Source organism: Dasypus novemcinctus, chromosome 3, assembly GCF_030445035.2.
Source record: "Dasypus novemcinctus isolate mDasNov1 chromosome 3, mDasNov1.1.hap2, whole genome shotgun sequence".
Classification (NCBI taxonomy): Eukaryota; Metazoa; Chordata; class Mammalia; order Cingulata; family Dasypodidae; genus Dasypus; species Dasypus novemcinctus.
This window is the reverse complement of record NC_080675.1, coordinates 12,370,983-12,395,150: the sequence shown is the minus strand read 5'-3', so window position 1 is coordinate 12,395,150 and position 24,168 is coordinate 12,370,983. Positions and strand designations below refer to the sequence as shown.

At 44.3% G+C, this 24,168-nt stretch overlaps 2 long non-coding RNA genes across 2 annotated transcripts; one reads left to right on the top strand and one right to left on the bottom strand.

The window, feature by feature from the left end:
- The first annotated feature begins 2,128 nt into the window (after positions 1 to 2,128).
- Positions 2,129 to 16,706, top strand: LOC139438630 (uncharacterized). Its single transcript, XR_011648266.1, has 3 exons — positions 2,129 to 2,286; positions 8,203 to 8,489; positions 16,587 to 16,706. It is a non-coding gene; the product is annotated as an uncharacterized lncRNA (long non-coding RNA).
- LOC111763553 (uncharacterized) lies at positions 6,852 to 24,061 on the bottom strand. The gene is made up of 3 exons (XR_009184465.1): positions 23,830 to 24,061; positions 8,147 to 8,320; positions 6,852 to 7,526 (listed from the first exon to the last, which is right to left on the bottom strand). It is a non-coding gene; the product is annotated as an uncharacterized lncRNA (long non-coding RNA).
- Positions 24,062 to 24,168: the final 107 nt, after the last annotated feature.

Sequence of the window (24,168 nt, the reverse complement as noted above, 5' to 3'; positions counted from 1 at the left end):
AATGGGGAAACTGCTGTATTAGGGTTTTTCCTAGCAAAATTTTCTTTCTTCTGCACAGACCTTTATAACTTTCTTGTGACATTTGTAAAATTTTTGATACAGAAGAATCATTTTTGGAGTCTTTAATGAAATAATGAATGAAATAAGTCTGTCTGATTATTGACATGATTGCTATTTTTGACAAATATTCATTACAGTAATCCAGAAATAGCTATTCCACCCATCTCAAATTATATAGGACATTTATTTCTGAAATAAAGTTCTAGCCCAAGTGAAAAAAGTAAATAAAAATTATAGAAAGAATGCACAGCTCAGCTTCTGGCTTCACTAATACCTAAGATAGCTTGCCTGTTTAATCTTGCTTGTTTCTCCCTCTTCAGAGATAGGCAAGTACATTCTCTCATTCCTTCACAAATACCAGGTACACTAAGCGACGTGATTGTGAGCAAACGCATGCCACATCTATTTTTCCATCTGCACAACGGGAATGCTTACAAAGATGACAGGTAATGGGGTTGTTTAAAGGCTTAAAGGAAACCAGGTAAAGGCAGAAGAGTTTCCTACAGCAGATGTTCCAATCTGTAGTCAATACCACTTGGGAAGCTGATTGAAAATGCATATTCCTGGCCTGTACCAAAGGAATCAGTATGTTTGGGACTGGGGCCTTGAAGGATGCATATTTAACCAGCTCCCCCTCCAGATTCAGGTACGCATGCAGATTTCTAGTCCTCTACTCCCTATACGTGATTGTGCCAGCCCTGGGTCCCAGAACTGGGGGCTCCGTTCCTCCTCCCTCCCCTCAGCTGCCACCTATCCAGCTTGGATGCCTGAAGCTGACTCTCATACCAGACTGGACAGGCTGAGAATCTCTTTGCTTCTTAAGTGTTTTTCCAGACTGCAGAGAAATAGCAAGTAACTAACATCACAAAACCTGACACTGCTGATAGCACATCTTCAGGAACTTGCTAGAAAGTTCTCCTCTTCTGGAAATAATTACTGGCTCCCCCAGGCCCGTCTGCGCCTCCTGCTGTCACTGCCTACACTATGCAGGTGTGGTCTCTCCACGTGTCTGTTTCTCAAGCCCATGGAGTTCATGAGGATCTGAAACACCTGTTCACCCCCTGTGCCCAGCACAGGCCTTGGCACAAGTAGGCTCCCGACAATTGTTGGGTGGATGGATGGATGGATGGATGAGCTGAGGAAGAACGTGACTGACAGGCTCAGGAAGACTCCCTGGCTCGGCATTTCCTTGGCCATTGCCCAAGACTCTCCTGTTCCTTGAGAGTGGGACCAGCCTACACCAGCACCAAGCTGGTCCTGACAGTAGGGCTGCCAGACAACATGCAGGGCACCTGGGGAAATGGGGAGCTCAGATAAACCACAGGTAATTAATTGTCTAGTATAAGGATGTGCCTTGAATTTTGAGGTTGTTTTGTTGGCTAAAACTGGTAGCCCTATCTGTAAGGAACAGGGATGAGTGAGAGGCAGCCATCACAGCTGGCAGAAGCCAACAGACTTCACAGTGGAGACAACGCAAGTGGAGAAATCTCTAGGATGGCAGACTGAAGGCTGTGTTCTGTGATTGTCACTGCTGACAAGTGTTTACACTTGCTATCCTAATGGTTATTTGGGCTTAGTTCTAGCTTAGCTCCACACAGCATTATAGTTGTTTATACTTGTTATTGTAATGGTTATTTGAACTTAACTCCATTCTTTGTTTATACTTTTTTGTAATGGTTATTTTAGCTTAGCTCCACTCCTTTGCATGATACTTGTTATTGCACTGGTAACAACTCCACCTCTCTGTATTTGAATCCATCAAAACCCTAAACTCCTTTGACTCAGGGAGACAAATTTTATCTTTATTTTTTAACTTTTTTTAAATTGAAATATACCACTCATACATAAACATACATAAACAATAAATGTATAATAGTTGCGAACTTAAAAAACAAACATACAACATCGTACAAACATATATAAGATCTCACCCTACCACCAATAACTTGCATTGTTTATTATTTTTAGTTAGTTAGTTAGTTAGTTAGTTAGTTAGTTTGGGGGGGAGAGAGATTTTTGGCAGATAGGCCATCTGATCTCCTGCTTAGTGCTTAGTGATAAACTCTCTGTTTGAAATCCTAGTGTCTCAGTAATTGGTCATTTGAACACATTGGGCAGAGAAACCCCCATTTTGATCAGTAATAATCTGGCAACTCTGATGGGACCTAAAATCCATAAGGAACAAGGAGTCTGACTGCCTGAAGTTCTGGAGCCCCAACAGGATAGGTAAGCACAGTCATCAAGCCTTGTGCCGCCACTAACCCTGTTGTCTAGAGGCTTGGCGACTGGGTTGTCTCCTGCCCTGCTTGTGTCCCAGACTCCTCAATGCTTTAAAGCTTCACAGGGAGAAACCGTTTCCAGTGCCAGGTCTGGATATCTGACTGGATGAGTGGGTCTCTGTAGTAGTCAGCCAAAGGGGTACTGATGCAATGTACCAGAAATCTGTTGGCTTTTAAAAGGGTATTTATTTGGGGTAAAAGCGTAAGTACAAGACCCTAAGAGTCCAACTCATGCTGTTTTCTCACCAAAGCCAGTGGCCACATGTTGATGCAAGATGGTGGGCAGTCTCGGCCTGGTCTTTCCTGTCTTCCTCTTAAGGCTCCATGGGCCCAGCTTCCTCCAGTCTCAGCTGGAGGCCGGCATAGGGCTTGACTCTCAGGGCTTCCTATATCAGTCTGGCATAGGACTTGTTTCTTTCTAGGCTTTATCAGCTGCTCAGCTGCTCTGTTCTCTTCAGCTGCAAACTATCAGGTGAATGGCTCATGTCTCCCGGGCTTTAACTGTTGGAACCTTCTCTCCTCTGGCATCTATGGGGTTCTCTCTCTTTATTGTGTCTTCTTCTGTGTGTCTTCTTGAGTGTGTGTCCATTTAGATCAGCCCAACAAGGGGGCGGGGACGCAACCAAAGTCCTACCCTACTGGTCAAATCAAAGCCCTAATCTTAACATAATTTAATCAAAGACATCTCAGATGAATGTAATAAAATCAAAGAGTATCATACCTAGAGGAATAAACAAAATTTCTCTTTAGGGGCTTCATAGATAATCTCCAACTGCCACAGTCACCAAGGTAAAAGTGGATCAGGAAGTTAGTCTGGGGATTCAAGGTCCTTGGACCTGGGTTTTGGGGCTCTTGGTCCTGCTTCCAGAATGATGTCCCTTGCTCTGACCTCTACACATTTCTGTTTTCTGAGTACCATTCTCTACAGGGTTCAAGGCCCTGACCTGAGTTTGTCAACTAAGTATATTCCTGAAATATAGGTAATCCAACAATTAATTGGAATTTAATGGAATCAAGGAAGTGTTTAGTGTCCATTTAATTGTTAATTGATGTGTTATCCACTACAGATACAATTAAGTGTTTAGTGTCTAATTGTTAATTGGTGTGTGAATACATTTGTAATGCTTATTTGTTCCTAAATGGTGACTAATTACTGAAACACTTTAAAGTGGGAAATTCTAATTTTAATACATTCCTGAATGTAGCCTTTGGGGTTATATTTTGAAATACTGGAATGCTTTTAGTTGTGAGCTTATGAAAAAACAAAAATGGTTTATTTCTGTAATACAGTCTGGCCTTAATAAGATTTAGACTCAGGAGAGAAATGTCCTGAAAATGGTTCTATAGAAAAGAATAATGTATTACAATTAAATTTGTTCTTCAAAAGAAAGCAGAAATGGGATGAAATAATATATTCATTCAGTCCTTTGTCTCTCTCAGTCACTTAAACTAAAATCCAGAGAAAGAATTGTTCCATTAATACAGTATATACATGATCTCTTAATTGCAAGTCATATGAGAAAAAAGTGAAAAATTATGGTTCAAATTAGTGTGTTTTATATTTTTATGTTTCTGCATTGTTTTATTGTTTGTTTGCAGTCTACCTTTCTATTTATGACTATCTATTCAGAGTATAATTTCCTACATCTGGATGGTAATGTCAAATTAACAAAAATTCTTAGGAGAGCTCTATTCAAATTTCTTAAAGATAAATGAGTGCTTATATATAAAATGGTACTCTTGTTAGTGGATGACTTTGGATTCTGGGTTTCTAGGTTCTTGGCTTACGTTGCATAAAAGAATTTCAGACACACCATATGATAGGCAAGGGAGTAAAGAGTTTAAGAAACAAGAAAATGAGAAAAGTATATAGTCTGAGGCATGGACCATGGCATGCTGCAGAATAAGAAGCAACTGTGGGGAAGCAGACTTGACCCAATTGATAGGGCATCCGCCTACCACATGGGAGGTCAACAGTTCAAACTCTGGGCCTCCTTGACCCGTGTGGACCTGGCCGATGCGCAGTGCTGATATGCGCAAGGACTGCCCTGCCACGCAGGGGTGTCCCCCGCATAGGGGAGCCCCACGCGCAAGGAGTGTGCCCCATTAGGAGAGCCGCCCAGCACAAAAGAAAGTGCAGCCTGCCCAAGAATGGCATCGCACACACAGAGAGCTGACACAACAAGATGATGCAACAAAAAGAAACACAGATTCCTGATGCCACTGATAAGGATAGAAGTGGTCACAGAAGAACACACAGTGAATGGACACAGAGAGCAGACAACTGGGGGGAAGCAGGGGAAGGGGAAAGAAATAAATAAAATAAATAAATAAATCTTAAAAAAAAAAGCAGCAGCAATTGTGGAGCCCCAAGTCAGGGCTTTTTAAAGTCTTTCCTCCTCCCCTTCATAATGTTGGGGTGGGGCCCAGCTGTTTGTTGTTCTTTTTTTCTTTTAAAGATTTATTTATTTATTTCTCTCCCACCCGCCCACCCCCCAGTTGTCTGCTCTCTGTGTCCATTCACTGTGCGTTCTTCTGCGACCACTTCTATCCTTATCAGCGGCACTGGGAGTCTGTGTTTCTTTTTGTTGCATCACCTTGTGTCAGCTCTCTCTCCGTGTGTGCTGTGCCATTCCTGGGCAGGCTGCACTTTCTTTCGCGCTGGGCGGCTCTCCTTACGGGGCGCACTCCTTGTGCGTGGGGCTCCGCTACGTGGGGGACACCCCTGCATGGCACAGCACTCCTCGTGTGCATCAGCACTGCACATGGGCCAGCTCCACATGCATCAAGGAGGCCTGGGGTTTGAACTGTGAACCTCCTATGTGGTAGGTGGGCACCCTATCCATTGGGCCAAGTCCATTTCCCTGTTTGTTGTTCTGATTGGTTGCCCTACCTGTCATTTCTCAAGGGGCCAATGGCGAGGCCTTCTGAGGGTATCTGGGGCTTTCCCTTGACCCTGAATGGGATTCCTATTCCAAATGAGATTCTCATGGCCAGGATCTCAGTGGATCCTTCAGGTGGTTTCAGGACAGGGTCTTATATCTATGTGGTCTGTTGGCCATGTTGTCTCCAGCCAAAGATGTCTGTTGGCCGTGTTGTCTGCTGACCTCAGCTGTGATCCCAGTCTTCCCTTTCCCTATACTAACCTGCCTCAACAATCCTCTCGGAGAGTTTACACCCTTATTCTTCAGGGGGCACTGAATGGCAATGGTCATTCTTCTGTAGCTACCTCCCACTGCTTAGGGGAGTGGGCCCTGTCTGACAATGTGTAAAGCCCTGTAGCTATTTTGTTGCATTTGAGGGAAGACAGGTCTGGCACCCTGGTTGGAACTGGATGAAACCCCCACATAACTGATAAGACATTGATTCTATACAAAATAAACTTATAATTTAAGATACATGTTCCTACTTAAAAGGATAAAGAAGATGGTGGTAGGCAGGCCCACAAAAGGGGCCAGCCATGACATACTAGACCATGAGAGTAAGAAAGGCCAGGTGCCTTCAGAGGCTGCATCCTCGCAAAGTTAACGGGAAACAGCTTTCTTCCTTGAGTTCTTTTATGCTATTGGTTAACTTGAGGGAGAGCTTGTGGTAGACCCGCTGGGTTTGGTATAAACTGCCAACCCTAATTCCCATGGTGGTCATTATGCCCAGGACAGCTAGGGAGAGGTATGAAGAGAGGTACTGCCCTAGACATAAACTGACAAAGACCATATAGGCAACAACAAGACAGGGACACGGCAAGCAAATAAAGATAGCACTTAAGAGAGCCATTCTTTTGTATTATAGGGATATTCATTAATTACTTAGAAAATGAATTAAGTTTATTGAGACTTTTAGCATATTTAATATCCCTCTGCATATGATCTAGAAATAAAAAAGATGTCATCATAATTATAGGCATATAGGTACAGTACTTAATACTAGTTAATGCACAAGTTCCTCTTTGAGCTGCAGTTAATAGATCTAAGCTCCAGGTATGCAGCACCATACATGTTCTCTCTTCATGTGTGCAGGTCATAATGCCAATTGTGTTGGCTTAAGTTCAACTCACATTACTCTGGTCATTATTTCTCCACTTGGTATGTCCTTCACACAGTCAGCATGCTGGAGCACTGTTGACCCCAGAGAGAGACTAGGAAAGTAAGGCTCTAGTGTTTCACTGGCCTGATGCATAGCACCCTTTGGCACTGTGAAACCAGTCAGTCTGGAAGCAATGTCCTCTGTACCTCTGGCCATACTGAGTCATTGCCAGCTGCTGCAGTATTCTGAAACCACAACATACTCTCCATCCACTTCAGGAGCAAGTTCAGAGTTGTAGTGGATACTTTTGTTGTTTTAGGGGTCAGTGACCAACCTAGACAATAACTCAATTGGAGAGGCACCATGCAGGGTATTTGGGCCTGGCTTGAATGCATGAGAGAGTCTGATGATACTGAAGTCTATCTCTTTTAATTTCCATACACTTTCTAAATACTTCCAGTGCGACGTATAACATATCAAACAAACTTAACCATCTTCAGTACTTTACTTTTACCACAATTACATTAACAACAGGTATTTACTTTAGCAATACAGGAAAGGCTACTTTCTCTATTACTTTTTGAAAATCTAAGATTCCCAAAGGAATCAAGTTTATCTTTCCTTATCATCACTTTAATATGCAGATAGACATGGCCTCTGACAGGTTTCCCTATTATGAAGTTACTTTTGTTACTAATATCAATTTAGGTTTCTAATTAATAATGGCTTCCTGGAATTACCCATTTAAATGCTTCAGTTTAGAAGTTGCTATTATAAACTCCTTATAATTAACTAGAAGTTTCCTTACCTTTAAATAAGATAAATTATAGTTAGCAACCAGTGAAATTTACTTTATCTTAATTTCATTAAACATGAACTTACAGTTTTCACCATCTTAAAGATTTAATGCTAATTTATTAAATTAGCATTCTATAAACCTAGGGAAATAACACCGAAGCCAAATAAAATTGAAACCATTATACTTTATGCAGGGAATGTTCTTTTTCCTTCCTTTACAGGAGGCTAACACCTCTTTTCTTTAACAAAGTTCTAAAATTGTGAATAACTTTAAAAGCATATCATATCCAAGGGATTGAATGTGGCTCAAGTAGTTGAGCGCCCACCTTCCACATGGGAGGTTCCAGGTTTTGGTCCCAGTATGTCCTGAGAAAAACAAAAACAAACAACAAACAAAACATATGAAAAAAAATCAACTCAGGGAAGCTGATGTGGCTCAGTGGTTGAGCACTGGCTTCTGACACACGAGGTCCTGGGTTCAATCCCCAGCCCCCAGTACCTAGTAAAAAGAAAGGAAGTATACTGAATACTAGGTTCTGGAATATATTATAATTGTTTAATTTATTTTAATTATAATTTAGAAAAGATCTTTCCTAAGCTTTCAAGGACTTTTCCTTTAATAAGTGAAATTTGGCAATAGGATTACTAACCACCCTTATTTTAAAGCAGTTACAAGGCTTCGATTAGGGAATTACAGAGCAAACTGATCCTTAATTCCATGGCCTAGTAGATAAGTGTTTATTTAATTTTAATAATTTGAATAAAGTTTTAAGAATCTTTATTCTCTTACAAAATAAGTTTAACTCTAAAATAACATTATAGTCAAAATATTTATTTGAAGACTATTTCTAATTTGCACCGTGACCATGCAGTTTTGCAAAAGAATTCGTTCTTTAGTTATTGTTCCCAATGTTTTAATATACAATTTACAATATTTTCCTTTACTTCAGAGCTTTGCTTTTCTCCTAATTCCAGTATATACTCACTGAGGTCATTGAAGTCTCAAGGAAACCTGTTTTTTCTCACATCTTGCTGCTTTTAGGAACATGAGAACTCCAGGTGGGAGGCCCCAGCTGTCCAGTCCTTGGCTGCTGAACTAGAAGAGTGGATGTCCAACCCCAGGGGTTGAGAATCCCACCCGGCAGCAATCTATTCCACACCTGAAGTTACAAGAGAAAGCAGGGTCAAGGACACCAATGAAAGGACAGGAGACAGGGGTGTCCCAAATCTGCCTTCCCGGAGCCACAGGGGAGCAGAAATTGTGATGCTACAAATGGAGGAACAGAGCAGTTCCCATCACAACAGCTCTCAAAATAACCATAATCAAAGGTAAGTTTAGTTCATAATTACCGTTACTACAGCAAGCATAAGCAAGGGTGTGGCAGACCTGAAGTCACCATAAACAAAGATAAATTAGTCTAAGATTATCATCACAGTAGTAGGTTCTGGACTAAATCCACCCAGTTACAGCAATTTCAGATATTATCCTTCTGCTGTTTTATAATATAAAGGCATCTATATAATGATCTTAACTCTTAGTTACAGTTTCTAGTAAGTTTTCACCTTAAAAACAAATTGGACGTTTTTGTTCATGAACTAAGCAACGAAAACTATTTTTATTATTAATATTAATTTTGCTAAGTTTTTCCACATTTCCAGCAGTTGAATTAATTCCATGCAATTTATTTTATACGTCAAATTCAATTGCAAGATAGTATTGACATTTAAAGACTTAATTTTAGGTTAGCTTCCACGGTTATCTAATTTGTAACAGGTAAACCCCAAATATTATTTATGAGTTCCTAGGCATGAGCAGGCTGGCAAAGTTAAAGTAAGCACAGATCAGAACAGAATGAATTTCACACATTTGGCTTAGCTCAGGGAAAGATCTCCCTTTAGAATCACCTAAACACAAACCTCCCAGTGTCTGTCCATTGCAGAAACCTTGTGCAGGACCCTCCAGCTTTGTTGCTCCATAAAAATCCCTAGAAAGTTGCTAAGTCCATACTAAGGGGTCCAGAGAAGCTCTGCTCCTGATGAGACATGAATCGGGGCTGCTCTGGGGGTTGCATCCCTTCCACAAAGGGTAAAGTGCTGCTAGGCTTTTCACTGGAAAGACTGGAGTGTTACAAGGCAATCGGCAGGGGCTAGGAATAGCCAGGAACCTTTAAGTCACGGGCCGGAGGTGGGGGAGGTTTAGTAAATGGCCTAGACCTTGAGTCCCCATTCATTCCCCTCATCAGGCACAACCAAGTTTAGAGAGGTCCAGAGTACAGGTTAGCGTTACCGGATTTTGTTTAGGTTCTTGGCTATGCTGCAGAAATGAATTTCAGGAGCATGCTGGGTGAGCTAGGCCAGTTTATTCAGGTAGGGAAGGAAGAGAAGTGGAAGAAAATAACAGAGTAGGGGTTCCAGGTATCGAGGAAGGGGCTGAAAAGTGATAAAGAGGGCTGATTCACAGGCTACAATTTCCTATTATAGGTTATTAATGCCCAGGTTTTACTTGCGTGGTGACTCAAGGCGGGTGGAATCTGGGCCCAGAGGTAAGAGAGCACAGGAGAGAGCAAGAGAGCTCCTTCAGGCCTTGTGCCTGGCTTTTGAACTGTTAATTATCCCACCCCTTTGCTAATGGCAGGGGAGGAATTCCAGCTGTTTACTGTTTTGATTGCTTATTTCCCCCATCAATCTCCCAAGAGGGCCCAATGATAAAGTCCTTAGGGAATATTCAGGCTTCTCCTGGCTTCTGGAACAAGTCTTTTTCTGAATGGCAGACTCTTGGGGAGGGTCTTCCAGCAGCCATCTTGGGGTTGCTGATGTCCACGTGGACTTCCTGCCAGGTTCCAGATCCATCTATTAATTCCCTATCTTACTAGCCTGCTTCATTAGGACCAAGTAATTGGCTCCAACATTAACTAAGAAATTAACCATCTTACCTACCATGTCAAGGGTCACTCAAGTCCTCCTGGTTGATGGTTCATGAGTGGCTTCAGGCCCCTTCCATCCTTCCCTGAGGCAAGGCTCCAGCAGTCTGCATGGCAAGGCAGCTTGGGGCCAGGTTCCTACTGATGTGGAGCCTGGATTTGGGTAACCCTGAGGTGACTGTTGCCTTTACCAGCAGCAGTTAAAAGGTGAGTCTGTCCTAGGTCCTGTGTTCACCCCTCCTTACCTGCTACATCTTAGTGACATGGTCTCAATTGTTGAAAACTTAGAAGGCTGTTTCTAAAAGAAAGTTAGTGGAAGTTTTGGGGCCCAGGGAAGGTTTCTCCTGCTTTCTATGGATGTCCGATACAGACAGCTGGGTTTCTAGGTCCTGTCTCTGAGTAATTTCCCTGCGTTTATAACTGACCTGTTTGGTAGTGCATTTCCTCGTGCCTTTGCGGAAACATGATCACATGGTCTCTGGCCCTCAGATCTGTCTAGCCTCTCCTTTTCTCTCACATAGGTTGAACAGGAACTCAGAGTCCCATACAGAGCCCACTCGGCAATACTGCAGCCATGTGGTATGGCAGGAAAAGATCAGCCTCTTTCTTTTTAGACCATCAGTAGGTGGGTTGTCCCAATTAGAAGCCACCTATTATCCTAGGGGAGAATAAATATGTTTGTCAGTATGGGCGGCTTCCCACCGCTAGACCTAATTGAACAGATTGTTCTCCAAACCTGCATCCTGGAGGTCAGGAGCCCTGCTCACTGTCCCCAAGTTCCAGGGTTCAGGAGCCTTATGTCTCTAGGTGTCCTGAGAGCCTTCGAAGTCTTGGAGACATCTAGTCTAGTTCCCATACCTTGGCTTCCAAGCCAGGATTTCCTACTAGGGATCTTTCTTTTGGCCTACATTTGCAGAGGTCTTAGGAAATGGCCACAAGTGAGCTCAATTCATGGCCACTCCCAAGGGAAAAATTCCACAGTTAAACCCAACATTAAAAGACAATTAGGGAAGCGGACTTGGCCCAGGGGTTAGGGCATCTGTCTACCACATGGGAGGTCCACAGTTCAAACCCCAGGCCTCCTTGACCCGTGTGGAGCTGGCCCATGTGCAGTGCTGATGCGCACAAGGAGTGCCATGCCACTCTGGGGTGCCCCCTGCGTAGGGGAGCCCCACGCACAAGGAGAGCACCCCATAAGGAGAGCCGCCCAGTGTGAAAGAAAGTTCAGCCTGCCCAGGAATGGCACCACACACACGGAGAGCTGACACAGCAAGATGACGCAACAAAAAGAAACACAGATTTCCATGCTGCTGACAACAACAGAAGAGGACAAAGAAGAATATGCAACAAATAGACACAAAGAACAGACAACTGGGGCAGGGACAGGGAGATTGATAAATAAATAAACAAACAAACAAAATAAATAAATAAAGACAATTAAAGGAGTGGATGTGGCCCAAGCAGCTGGGTGCCCGCCTCCCACATGGGAGGTCCCAGGTTTGGTTCCTGGAATCTCTTAAAGATGAACAGATGCCACAACCAGCAGATGCTGCAACTGCCACAATGAGCAGACACCACAATGAACAGATGAGCAGATGCTGCAACCAGTAGATGCCACAATGAGCAGATGCTGTGACCAGCAGACACCACAACCAGCAGATGCCACAACCACTGCAACCAGCAGACACGGCAACTGCCACAACCAACAGATGCCGCAGCCAGCAGAAAATAAGATAAATAAGTAAATAAATAAATCTGTTTAAAAAGACAATAAGGGGGGAACAGATATAGCTCAGTGGTAGAGCACCTGCTTCCCATGTATGAGGTCCTTGGTTCAATCCCCGGTATCTCCTAAAATAAAAAAAAAAAGGCAATAAGCAGCAGAGACTGATCTGCGGCTTACAGGCAAACAGCCTCAGGGACCCCAGAGGTCATGGATTAAGAGGAACTTCAGGGCCTCCCAGGGGCTGAGTAAAGAGCAAACTTCCCAGTATGGCCTATGGTGAGAATCTCAGGGCCTTGCTAATAAAGCAAGAGGGAACAGACAGGCTTTGACTAAACTCACTGGTCCTTGGCAGGGTCAGAGAGCACTTGTCTCTCTGTCTCCTGCCTGCTTCACCAAATAATGTTAGCAGATGGCTCTGGGTTCTGGGCTTCTAGGTTCTTGGCTTATGTTGCATAAAAGAATTTGAGGACACACCATAGGGTATGCAAGGAAGTAAAGAGTTTATTAAGAAACAAGAAAATGAGAAAAGTACATAGTCCAAGGCATGGACTGCAGGTGTGCTGCAGATTGAGGCATGGGTGTGGCACCCCAGGTCAGGGCTTTTAAAAGTCTTCTTCCTCCTCCTTTACAATGTTGGGGCAGGGCTCCAGCTGTTTGCTATTCTGATTGGTTGCCCCACCTGTGATTTCTCAGGGGGCCAATAGTGGGGCCTTTTGAGGGTAACTGGGGCTATCCCTTGACCCTGAACAGCTCTCATTCCAGATGAGATTCTGATGGCCAGGATCTTGCAGGATCCCTCAGGAGGTTTCCAGGTGGGGCTTCATGGCTATGTAGTTTCTTAGCCATGCTGTCCACTGGGCATACTTTCTGTCGGCCATGTTGCCTGTCGGCCATGTTGTCTGTCAGCCATGTTGTCTGTCAGCCATGTTGTCTGTCGGCCATGTTGTCTGTCAGCCATGTTGTCTGACGGCCATGCTCTCTGCCGGCCATGTTGTCTGCTGGCCTCAGCTGTGACCCAAGTCTTCCCTTTCCCTACACTAACTTGACTCACTCCTGTAGTCCTAGAAATTGGGGAAGCTGAGCTTTCAGTGCTCTCTGAACTCATTTCAAGCTTGTGAGCCTGGATACTCAGACTTTTGCCAAATTACAGTACTGCTGGTGAAGGTCATGCCAAAATCTAGATAGACAAAACTATTTGGGAGAGGGGGAAGGAAACAGGGAAAAGAAAGCCTTGCAAGCTAAAAATAGCAGCTATATAAGCTCAAAACAACCTCCCAGGCACCAAGGTTCAGGGCTTCTGTACTTGCGATTATTGTAAACAACCTGGACATGAGAAAAGAAGCTCTCTAAAATTTCTGAAAACAGAAGTCCCTTTAATGTTCTTTATAATGTGAATGCTAGTGCGGCCTCAGGAAATGGCAGAGACTTCCAATTGTCGGGTCACATCTTCAGAAGAAATAGATCTGATAAGTGGAAACATTTAGAATGAGGGCATACAGGCTCTAATCAGTTCTAGGGCCACCTTATCTGTCTTAAACCCAACAGCCCTCATTTGAAACCCTTAAAATTAAATTCAACAGACCAGGTTAAGAAGTAATTCCATACATATTCCTGTCCTTTCAGTCAAAGAAATAAAATTTAAACTCCACCCTCTTTTAAGCACAATTCCAAACCCACCAGCCACACTCTTTCCCTCTCACTCCCAGGGTCTTCTAGATTTTAACTGAATTCAAGACATTATAACATTCCCTCCTCCCAAGACCAATACCATCAATGAAAAATACTTTCTTCACCTTGCAGGATATTGTAAAACCTAGATTCCTAGGGGGTTTATTTGTTTGTTTTAATGGATCAACCTTTGTATGCCTTGTTTAAAGCTGGGCAGACTAAGCCCCTTATCTTGGATGAATAAACCAGGACAGACCACTGTGGGGGAAGGGCTGTTTCAAAGGAAACACCCCACTTGGCACTCTTTAAGACTGTCATTCTGCTTCAATAATCTCATATTTTACAGGTAAAACACCCTGTTGAGAATATAAAATATTATAAAAAGACAATCATAAAAGATTAAATATTGGTAGGCATGCCAGTTTTCTTTTAATATAAACAGTCATTGTCAACTGGTTAAATAAGTCTCTTTTGTTATAGATTGTTCCAGATATTGAAAAAGGGCCCTTAAGAAACTCAACTGCCTATATCTTAAAACTCTAATCTTCTCTTGCCCCATAATACTCATTTGAGGGAAGAATCATTTAATGTATAAACTGGCTAAATATGGAGGAAAGGGGACTTCTCGAAATGATGTACCCAATCAATTCTTGGTTTATTCTTTTGTAAATCAATTTCCAAAAAGTAACCAAAGAAGCTATAGAAATATACAAAACAGGGAAGTGGATTTGGCCCAATGGATAGGGCATCCACCTACCACATAGGAGGTCCAAGATTCAAACCCAGGGCCTCCTGACCCATGTGATGAGCTGGCCCACACACACAGTGCTGATGCGTGCAAGGAGTGCCATGCCACGCAGGGATGTCCCCCGCATAGGGGAGCCCCACACACAAGAAGTACCTCCCGTAAGGAGAGCCACCCAGTGTGAAAAAAGTGCAGCCTGCCTAGGAATGGTGCCGCACACACAGGGAGCTGACGCAGCAAGATGACACAACAAAACAAGACACAGATTCTGGGTGCCGCTGACAAGAATACAAGCGGACACAGAAGAACACACAGCGAAAGGACACAGAGAGAAGACAACTGGGGGGAAGGGGAGAGAAATAAAAAATAAATCTTAAAAAAAAATACACAAAACAGCCCTTCATCTTTGCATTCCTTTCCAAATAAACGCAAAATGTATGTACAGCATGTTTAGCAAAAGCTTTGGGTTGCTGTTAGAACATCGATATCCGCCCACCCTCCTTATTCACAAGTGTACCTCTACTAAACACAATTTTATCACTAAGCCTGTTAGCTTGAAAGGGCTTAATTTGTTAAAACTGAAACATCTTTGTATAGAGGTTCAAATCAAAGTACTATCAGAGTTGCTCTCTCTCCAGTCAGCTCCTGGAGATCCTGGTGTCCTGCCACGTGTCAAAGATGGTGGCTAATCTCTGCCGAGGTCCCTCCCTTCCCCTCCAGAATCTACCATCTCCCAGAGATCAGCTGTGGGCAACCAGGCACAGGGCTTGTCTCTTTCTGGGCCTCTACTCAGTCTTGGCTGCTCTGCTTTCTTCCCGAATTCAGCTATTGGCTATCAGGAACACAGCTTCTCTCTTCAGCTGTGAGCAGCTCCGTGGGCCCAGCCTCTGGGGGGATTTGTGCTTAAGCTTTGGCTGCCAGCCATCCTTGAGTCTTCTCTCAAATGGCGGGATTAAAATGGCAGCTTTCTTTCTGTCTGTGTCTCTCTCTGTCTTCATTTATATAAGACTCAGCAAGAGGGCAGAAACTCAATCTGAGTCATGCCTCACCGACATAGTCTAATCAAAAGCAATCTAATTAAGTGATCTAAAGTGAATCGATGGGAAGCAGATGTGGCCCAACCAATAGGGCTTCCACCTACCACATGAGAGGTCCAAGGTTCAAACCCAGGGCCTCCTGACCCATGTGATGAGCTGGCCTGTGTGCAGTGCTGATGCGCACAAGGAGTGCCCTGCCACACACAGGTGTCTCCCGCGTAGGGGAGCCCCACACGCCCCCCACACGCACAAGGAGTGCGCCTCATAAGGAGAGGCGTCCAATGCAAAAAAAGTGCAGCCTGCCCAGGAATGGCGCCACACACACAGAGAGCTGATGCAACAAGATAACACAACAAAAATACGAGACACAGATTCCAAGTGCTGCTGACAAGAATACAAGCAGACATAGAAGAACACACAGCAGATGGACACAGAGAGCAGACAACTGGGTGGGGGGGCATGGAAGGGGAAAGAAATTAAGAAAAAAAAAGTGAATCTAGTGCAATCCAAGGACATCACACACACAGGAATAGATTAGTTTAAGAACATAATCCTTTGGGATTCACAAAAGGACTTCAGGCTGTTACACGATCCCCTGTGAACTACAAACGAGCATTATATATTAGATCTTTAAGATAATTAAAAATGTAAGTTTGTGTTTAGTTAATTTGTTATTATTTTCACAAACTTTATTTTTAAAATAATTGTTTTGTAGGATGTGTAAAGACAGCTCAAAGAATTTTTTGGTAACTTAAAGTATGCAGGTATATAAAGTATGCAGAATATGCTTTGTTAAAGAAAAGAGTGTAGTTTTGTCCTAAGGTAAAATGACAAGTTTTCATGGAATGAGAGGTAGAAATATGTAGGACAGGACCTTAATGGACATGGAAAGGTATAGACGGTTGGTGGAAGTGACTTTTGTTTGTCATAGTCAATGCTGACTAAAATGTGGTAAGCTTGTTTATATTTTTAAGAGTTTTTGTATCAAACTGTATATTTATTCAAAACTGGAGTTTATTTTTCTCTTGGTTAAAATAATGAAATTTTCTCAGATTATTGGTCTTCTCTCAATGAAAGGTTATAAAAAATTTTCTTAACCATCTGAGCGTACTGTCTAGAAGACAAAGTTTCTACATCACACCAGAATAATATCCTTATTGATGTTATGTGGACCTTGTATAATTGTTATTGGGTCACTTTGTTAAATAGAGAACCGAATATTGTTTCCCCATGACCCCTTTTTCTCTTTAACATAATGTTCAAACCTGCCAACTTTTGACATTTTTCTTTCCAAAAATCAAACCCTAAAGGATATCTTTTTTGTTTTAGGTACTGGGGATTGAACCAGGGGTTGAACCAGGGACCTCATACATGAGAAGCAGGCGCTCAACCACCGAGCTATACCCACTCTGCAAAAGATATCTTTTTATTTCAATTTGTTGAAAGGATTTGTCTTTCACCTTGTAAAAAATGAGGTGCTGGGAAGCGGACTTGGCCCAGTGGATAGGATGTCTGCCTACCACATGGGAGGTCCACGGTTCAAACCCCGGGCCTCCTTGACCTGTGTGGAGGTGGCCCACGTGCAGTGCTGATGCACGCAAGGAATGCCGTGCCACGCAGGGGTGTCCCCCACGTAGGGGAGCCCCACGTGCAAGGAGTGCGCCCCATAAGGAGAGCTGCCCAGCGCGAAAGAAAAGTGCAGCCTGCCCAGGAATGGTGCCGCACACACGGAGAGCTGACACAGCAAGATGACGGAACAAAAAGAGACACAGATTCCTGGAGCCGCTGACAAGAATAGAGGCAGACACAGAAGAACACACGGTGAATAGACACCGAGAGCAGATAACTGGGGTGGAGGGGGGGAAGGGAGAGAAATAAAAATAAATAAATAAATAAATAATAAAATAAAAACTAGATTAAAAACGACTCAGCAACCATAAAGACATATTTAAAAAAAAATGAGGTGCTAAAAATAATTTCATTTACTATATTATTAATTGCTTGGGAAGAGTTGTAACAATTAAAAGGGACTTTTTAAACTTTTGTTGGTTAAAATTGTATGGTGGAATGTTATTCATATATTTAGATATTGTAGAAAATTCCCAAAGACTTGACCATGTTCTCACTGTCTGTGTTATGGCTTGATACTGATCTGCATGATAAATTCTGTTCTACCTGTTAATCAGCATAACTCTGGTGTAAAGGTGAGACGGGACAAAACTGCTATGGTCTGTGGTTGATGGCCTCAACATAAATTCATTGTAAAATGTGTGTTATTTCTGGAAATAATTTCATTTGGAAAATGCTCGTAAGGGAATTAGGGCCTAGATTGTAAGCTCTTGCAGCAGCCACATTTATTGCTGGGTGTATTAGTCAGCCAACAAGGTGCTGATGCAAAGTACCAGAAATCTGTTGGCTTTTATAAAGGGTATTTATTAGGGGCAGAAGCTTACAGTCACAAGGCCATAAAGAGTAAGTTGCTTCCCTCACCAAAGTCTGTTGCCATGTGTTGGAGCAACCCTCTGTGAGGGTTCAGCCTTCCTCTTCCTCTTAATACTCCATGATCCAAGCTTCTTCCAATCTCAGCTGAAGGCTGGTGTAAGTCTCGTCTTTCTTCCCTGGGCTCATCTTTCTGGGTTCAACCGTTCTGCTCCAGAGGCCAGCTATAAACTATCACGCAAATGGCTCAGTTCTCTCTCCGGGGCTCTAGCATCCAAAACTAAACTCTCTGTGTTCTTCTTCTCTGTGCATTTACTTCCCTGTCTTTGATTGAGCATCTGTTTCTATAGCCCACAAAAGGGTGGGGGGTTGGAGAAGGACTCAAACCAAGTTGCCATAATGATGTTATCACATAAAAGCCCTCATCTTGACTAAACAAAGTAAAAGTGAAACCTCTGAAACTAATAGCATCTAATATACTCAGAGGAACAGACCAGTTTGATTGAGACCAGACACAATCCAATATCTAGTTTTAGAATTCATAAAGAATACCAAACTGCCACACTGGGCTTTTGCTGTTACTTCTAAATTTTGAGGTACATTGCTCCTTGGGCATAGGACTTGGAGCTTTGGGCATCGGTGTAACACATGAGACTCAGAGCTGGGGTTCTCCAGCTCTGGAAGTACTGAAGTACCAGCTTTACTCCATAAAACAACTGTTAAAGAAGTTGGAAAAAGAATTAGACTGTAATTGGGGATCTGAATGGGGCTGATCTGCTTAGGACTAAAGTGAATCAGAATACAGGGTAAAGGATGATATTGTCTGTATCTTAGGGCTTTAATTTCTATGTGAGACCAAAGGAAAAGAGGTTTATTTTGTCCAAAATTTAAATTTTCTATGGACACTGTCTGATTTAGCCTGTCTGGTCAGTTTATTTGGACAACCTAATTCAGCTTTATTTGACATGGAACCTAGACTAGGGGATGAGATCTTGATATTCTGTACAGGTTGATGTAATACCCTGGTACATTTCAGAGTCTTTGGGGCATAAAATGAAAAGGTATTTGCAAGGTCCCTTGAAAGACTGGGGAAGGAAAACATGGAACTATTAAACTTCCCCTGGGGAATTCCTACTATTCTCTCAAGCAATAGGGGTATTTATTTCAATTTATTGAAACTGTAATCAAGGAAATTTGAAGTCTAAATCTAAGATCTACTCCTTTATAGAAAAAAAAAAATATCCCCATTTAAACTTATAACAGGGAGACCTATGAAAATAAACTCTGAAATATATGAACCCTGCCTAATAAAAGGAAATACGCAAATAGGCCCAGCCCTCAATCTTAAGGCTTGCACTTATGAAATATTTCTGTAATGGTGAAACTAAGCACAATTGTAATTAATTCCTAAGAGTCACTCTCTGAAAACCAATTTGTTGTTCAGATGTGGCCTCTCTCTAAGCTAAGCTCTTCAAATAAACTCACTACTTTCCCCCTGCATGGGACATGATTCCAGGGGTAAGTCTCACTGGCACCATGAGACATGACTTCCAGGTGTGAGCCTCCCTGGCACCATGGGATTAGCAATGCTTGATCAAAAGGGGGAAAAGAAAGAAAACAAAACAAAGAGTCGATGGTTAAGAGATTTTCAAATAAGAGTTGGGAGGTCATCCTAGAGGTTGTTCTTTTGCAGGTCTCAACCAGATACTGCAAACTGCCATAGTATACAAAGTCTCAAGCAACGATGTTCCTGAAAACCCTAGGAGCATCCAGCCACCATAAACAAGCCATATGGCTACATAAAATTCACATTCCAGACCCTATAGAAGCAGGCTAGTTTAGGAAATAAAAAGACAAATCTGGGCCTAGCAGAAAACCATGGCTGTGAAACACATGACCGAAGGAACCCTACCTCAGGGAAAGACCCCACAAGATTGCTACTGGAAGAACCTCATGAGAATTCCTCATTTGGAATGGAATTTTGTCTGGGATCAAGGAAAAGCTCCAGATAGTCTCAAGGGGACTTGTCATTGCCCTCCCCACCCCCCTGCCACCCCCACCAGACAATTGACAGGTGGGGTAACCAATCAAAACAGCAAAAAACTGGAATGCCTCCCCTGCCATTAGCAAAGGGGCAGAGTAATTAATGGTTTTAAAAGCCAGCACAGAGACTAAATTGATCCTTTTTTGCCCTGTTTTTGCCCTTTCTCACTCTGCCTGGACCAACACACAAGTATACCTGGGACCCATTTTTGTTATTTTCTCCTTTTTCTTTCTCTTCTCTCATTTCCTTAATTAACTACTGATTTAATTAAACCGGTATGTTCTTAAATTATTTTTTGTAACATAGCCAAGAATCTAGAGAAAATCTGGCAACAATATCTGGGGATCTATGTAAAGCTATTTCCCCGATGTGACATAGTTATATTTACTTGTAAGTCCCCTAATCATGATCTTTCTACTCCTTCTTAAACCATTTCAAGTTGCTTGTTAAGTTATTTTTCAATAGGGCCTCTTGATTATTCCCATGCTGGTTGAGTGCTGAGACCAAGAGGTTCCAGTCACTCCAAGGTGACAACCAGGAACCCAGTGAACAGCTTCAGCTCCAAGCAAACCGGTTCCATTCTTCCGCCCCATAATATCTACATCCCAACTCAGCCTGATGCAGCCAGAGTGAGTCATCACGCCAAATCTCTCAAGACTGAGGTATGAGCAAAATATAAGGAGTTGAACACTTGTTTTGCATGTATGAGGTCCAGGTGTGATCCCCAGTCCCTCCTTAAAAAAAATTAATAAATAAAATAAAATGTGTTGACGCTTGCTTTTAAAAATAATACTAATAATAAGTGGGGATTGCAACTATTTATACTTGCTATTGTAATGGTTATTTTAGCTTAGTTTCACTCCTTTACATGGTATAGTTGTTTATACTTTTTATTATAATATTATTTGAACTTAGTTCCATTCTTTGTTTATACTCTTTATTTTAGCTCAGCTCCACTCCTTTACATGTTTGTTATTGTAATGGTAACAATCCCACCCCTCCTTGTTTAAATCCATGAAAACCTTGAACTCCTTAGACTCAGGGAAACAGATTTTAGGCCAATAGGCCATCTGATCTCCTGCTTTGCACTTAGCAATAAACTCTTTGAAACCCCAGTGTCTCAGGAATTGGTCATTTGAGCCCATCAAGCAGAGAAGCCGCCTCCCCCCCCACCTTGATCTGTAACATGATGGGGGTGGGAAGGGAACTGGGGTGAGTCAGAGGAGGGTCAGCTCCACCATGTAGGACCAAGGAAGGCTTGTATGACCAGAAAAATGAATATAACCAAAGGTTAATTCATCCATGATTGAATCAAACTGGAAACCTGAGACAGGACATTTTCTTTGGTTCTTTTGTCCATGGCAGAGCAGCTGACTCCAGGCTGTTTGTAAAGGGAATTAGAACTGGTGCCAAGGGGCTGACCTCGGGGAGCCAGCCTGGTGGTAACAAAGACGCTTTTCTGCTGCACTACCCCAGGGCACTGGAGCCCCTCTCCTGGCCTTCTCCAGGGAGAATGCTGCTCCTATGTGATGTCACACTGGAATCTGCATGCACTGGCATCCCAGCTGGGGACATGGTGAGGGGCCAGACCCCTCAGGGCCTTTGGACCACAAGAAGGACAGGGGTTTAATTCTCAAGGCACTGGTTATCCAGACAGGTGAGGGACATGAAGTGGCATATTCTTAAGGAGTATTCAGGTAGAAAATGTAGGAAATTGCCAGGCGTGGGGCAGGCTTGGAAACACGGAGACAGCCAAGAGGTCATTGCTACAGAAGCCAGCTGGGACTAGAATGAGAGCAGTAGAGATGGAAAGGAGAGGGCAGATTCTGGAGATGTAGAGGAGGGAGATACCCCTCCCATGCTGGGTGTAGGGTAGGGTATGACTCATAGGTTCTTGGCTAGAATAGCTGGGGAAGAAGAGGTACCATTTAGTGAGATAGGAAAGTCTGGGGTCGGGTGGGACAGACTTATGTAGAAACATGGGAGGATTTTTATTAGGGTATGATCAGTTTGAAGAACCTGGAGACAGCCAAGAAGAGATGCCAAGGTGGCTCTGGCATCAAATTTCCGGATCAAAACTCTGGTGACCAGGGGCCTTGGAAACATGGAAAGAACCACAGCAGCCTGGTAAAAAATAGGAGGGGACCCATGTGGGGGAAAGCACGACAGATTGAGGAAGCCCTACTGGGCAGAGCCAATGGCCCTAGTGGGGCTTGGAGAGCTGAGCTGCAGAGCATCAGAGGCCCTGCGAGCTGCGCTGGGGGAGCACAGCAAGAAGTGGGGGCATGTGAGGGCCTCATTCTAATAGTACTGACATTCCCAAAAGGCTTCAAAGTTGTCCACAAGTACATAATTGACACTGCCAGGCCGTAAGCCCGGGGACTTTCCCCAGGTTGGGACAGAGCATGAGTGTTGAGGATTGACTCATGTCCCCACAAAAGAACATATTCAAATCTTAATCCAAGTTCCTGTGGGAGTGAGCCCATCAGTAAACAGGACCTTCGGACGATATTATTATTTACACTGTGGCCCAAAGTGAATCAGCACAGGTCTGAACCTGTATGCTCAGTGGACTTAGCAAGAGAGGAAATTCAGACACAGTCAGTAGAAACCCAAAGTCAGAAGAAGCCAGAGAGGAGAGAGGGATGGCCATGGGAGAGCACCTGCTTGTGACCGATGCCGGGAAAATGCTTGGCCCTGCTGACATCTCGATCTGGGGCTTCTAGCCTCTAACTGTGAGCCAATACATTCTTGTCGTCTAAGCCAACCCATTGTCTGGTATCTGTCAGAGCAGCCTGGCAAGCTGACAGGGGCCAAGCCCCTGGACTGGCGTCAGGACGCCTCCACCTTCCAGCTGGGCGGCTCAGCAAACAGCTTCCCAGCTCTGGGTCCCTATTGGGCTGGGAACCAGTGAGCCCCGTGAGTGAAAGAGCATGTATTGGAGAGGGTAAGAGGGTGGACTCAAGCCAGACTGCTCTGTTCGGGGTCCCAACTCAGCAGTTAGCTGCTGTGTGACCTCAGGAATTTGCTTCACTTTTCTGTACCTCAGTTTCCCCATGTGTAAAATAGAAATAACTCTCAGAGGGTATTTGGGAGGATTCCAGGGTTCTTCAGCATAAAGAACAGAGCACCTACGATTTCACCATCATTATTACTGGATCTCTGCGATTTCACCATCATTATTACTGGATCTCTGTGGGTAGACTTGTTTACATAGAGGGATGGAGGAAGGAGCTCACATTTCCTGAGGATCTGGAATTTGGGATTGGCTGAGTAGGGTGGTTCCTGCCCAGGGTCTCTCATGGGGTTGTCGAGCTGTTGGCCAGGGCTGTGGTGGTCCCAGGCTTGACCAGGGCTGGAGGATCTGCTTCCAAGCTCACCCATGTGGCTGTTGGTAGGAGGCCTGTTTCTCCCCAAGTGGACATTTTCCATAGGGCTACTCACATGGTGTCAGCTGGCTTCCCCTAGAGCCAGCCGTGAGAGAGAGAGAGAGAGAGAGATAGAAGACAGAGAGACAGAGACAGAGAGACAGAGAGAGACAGAGAGAGAAGCCCAGGCAGAAGAACCAGTCTTTCTATAACCCTCTCAAAAGTGGCATCCCATCACTTCTAACATATTCGTTGTTAGAAGAGAGTGACTGTGTCCAGTTCTAACCCCAGGTGAGGGTAACGAAGCGCCTTCTCTTGGGGGAAGGAGTATCAAAGAATGTACGGGGCGGCGCCGAGACGCTTCCCCGGCGTGACGCGCGGAGCTGCCCTGCCCGCGGCCCGCCCCCGCCGGCCTCGCCGCCGCTGCCTCGCTCCCTCGGCGCCGAGCGCGGGCCAGCGGCCGGGGCGGGGGCCCGGGGCGACGCGCGCGGAGGGCTGCGGGCGGGCGGCGGGCGGGGCGGGGGCCCGGGGCGACGCGCGCGGAGGGCTGCGGGCGGGCGGCGGGCGCCGTCTCTCCGTGGCGGCGGCTCTGTCGGGCCCGGCTGTCCGGCTCTCGCGCTCGGCCGCCGCCCGCTCCTATGGGGTCTGCTGCAAGGGGCTGACGCGCACGCTGCTCATCTTCTTCGCCCTGGCCTGGCGGCTGCGCCTCAACTTCCCCTACCTCTACATCGTGGCTTCCACGATGCTCAGCGTCCACCTGCAGGTTCATATGGAGATCCACTGAAAGCCTTCCTCCAGCTGTGACAGGTGTGTCCTCAGGCTCCCTGCATCAAAGAACACAAACCCCAAGGCGTGGAAGAGGGGTGCCCGGCAGCCACGTGGTCGCAGCAGCGACAGGGGGAGGAGATGACGTGGACACACGCTTCCGTGGGCCTAATCAAAGAACCCGGAAGGAGAGCCCTATGCCTTCAGATATGCCTTCCCGGATGATTAAGGCTGCGGTCGATGGGAATGGAAATTCACAAAACGAGTTATCATTGGAAATGGAAAATGACTTGAA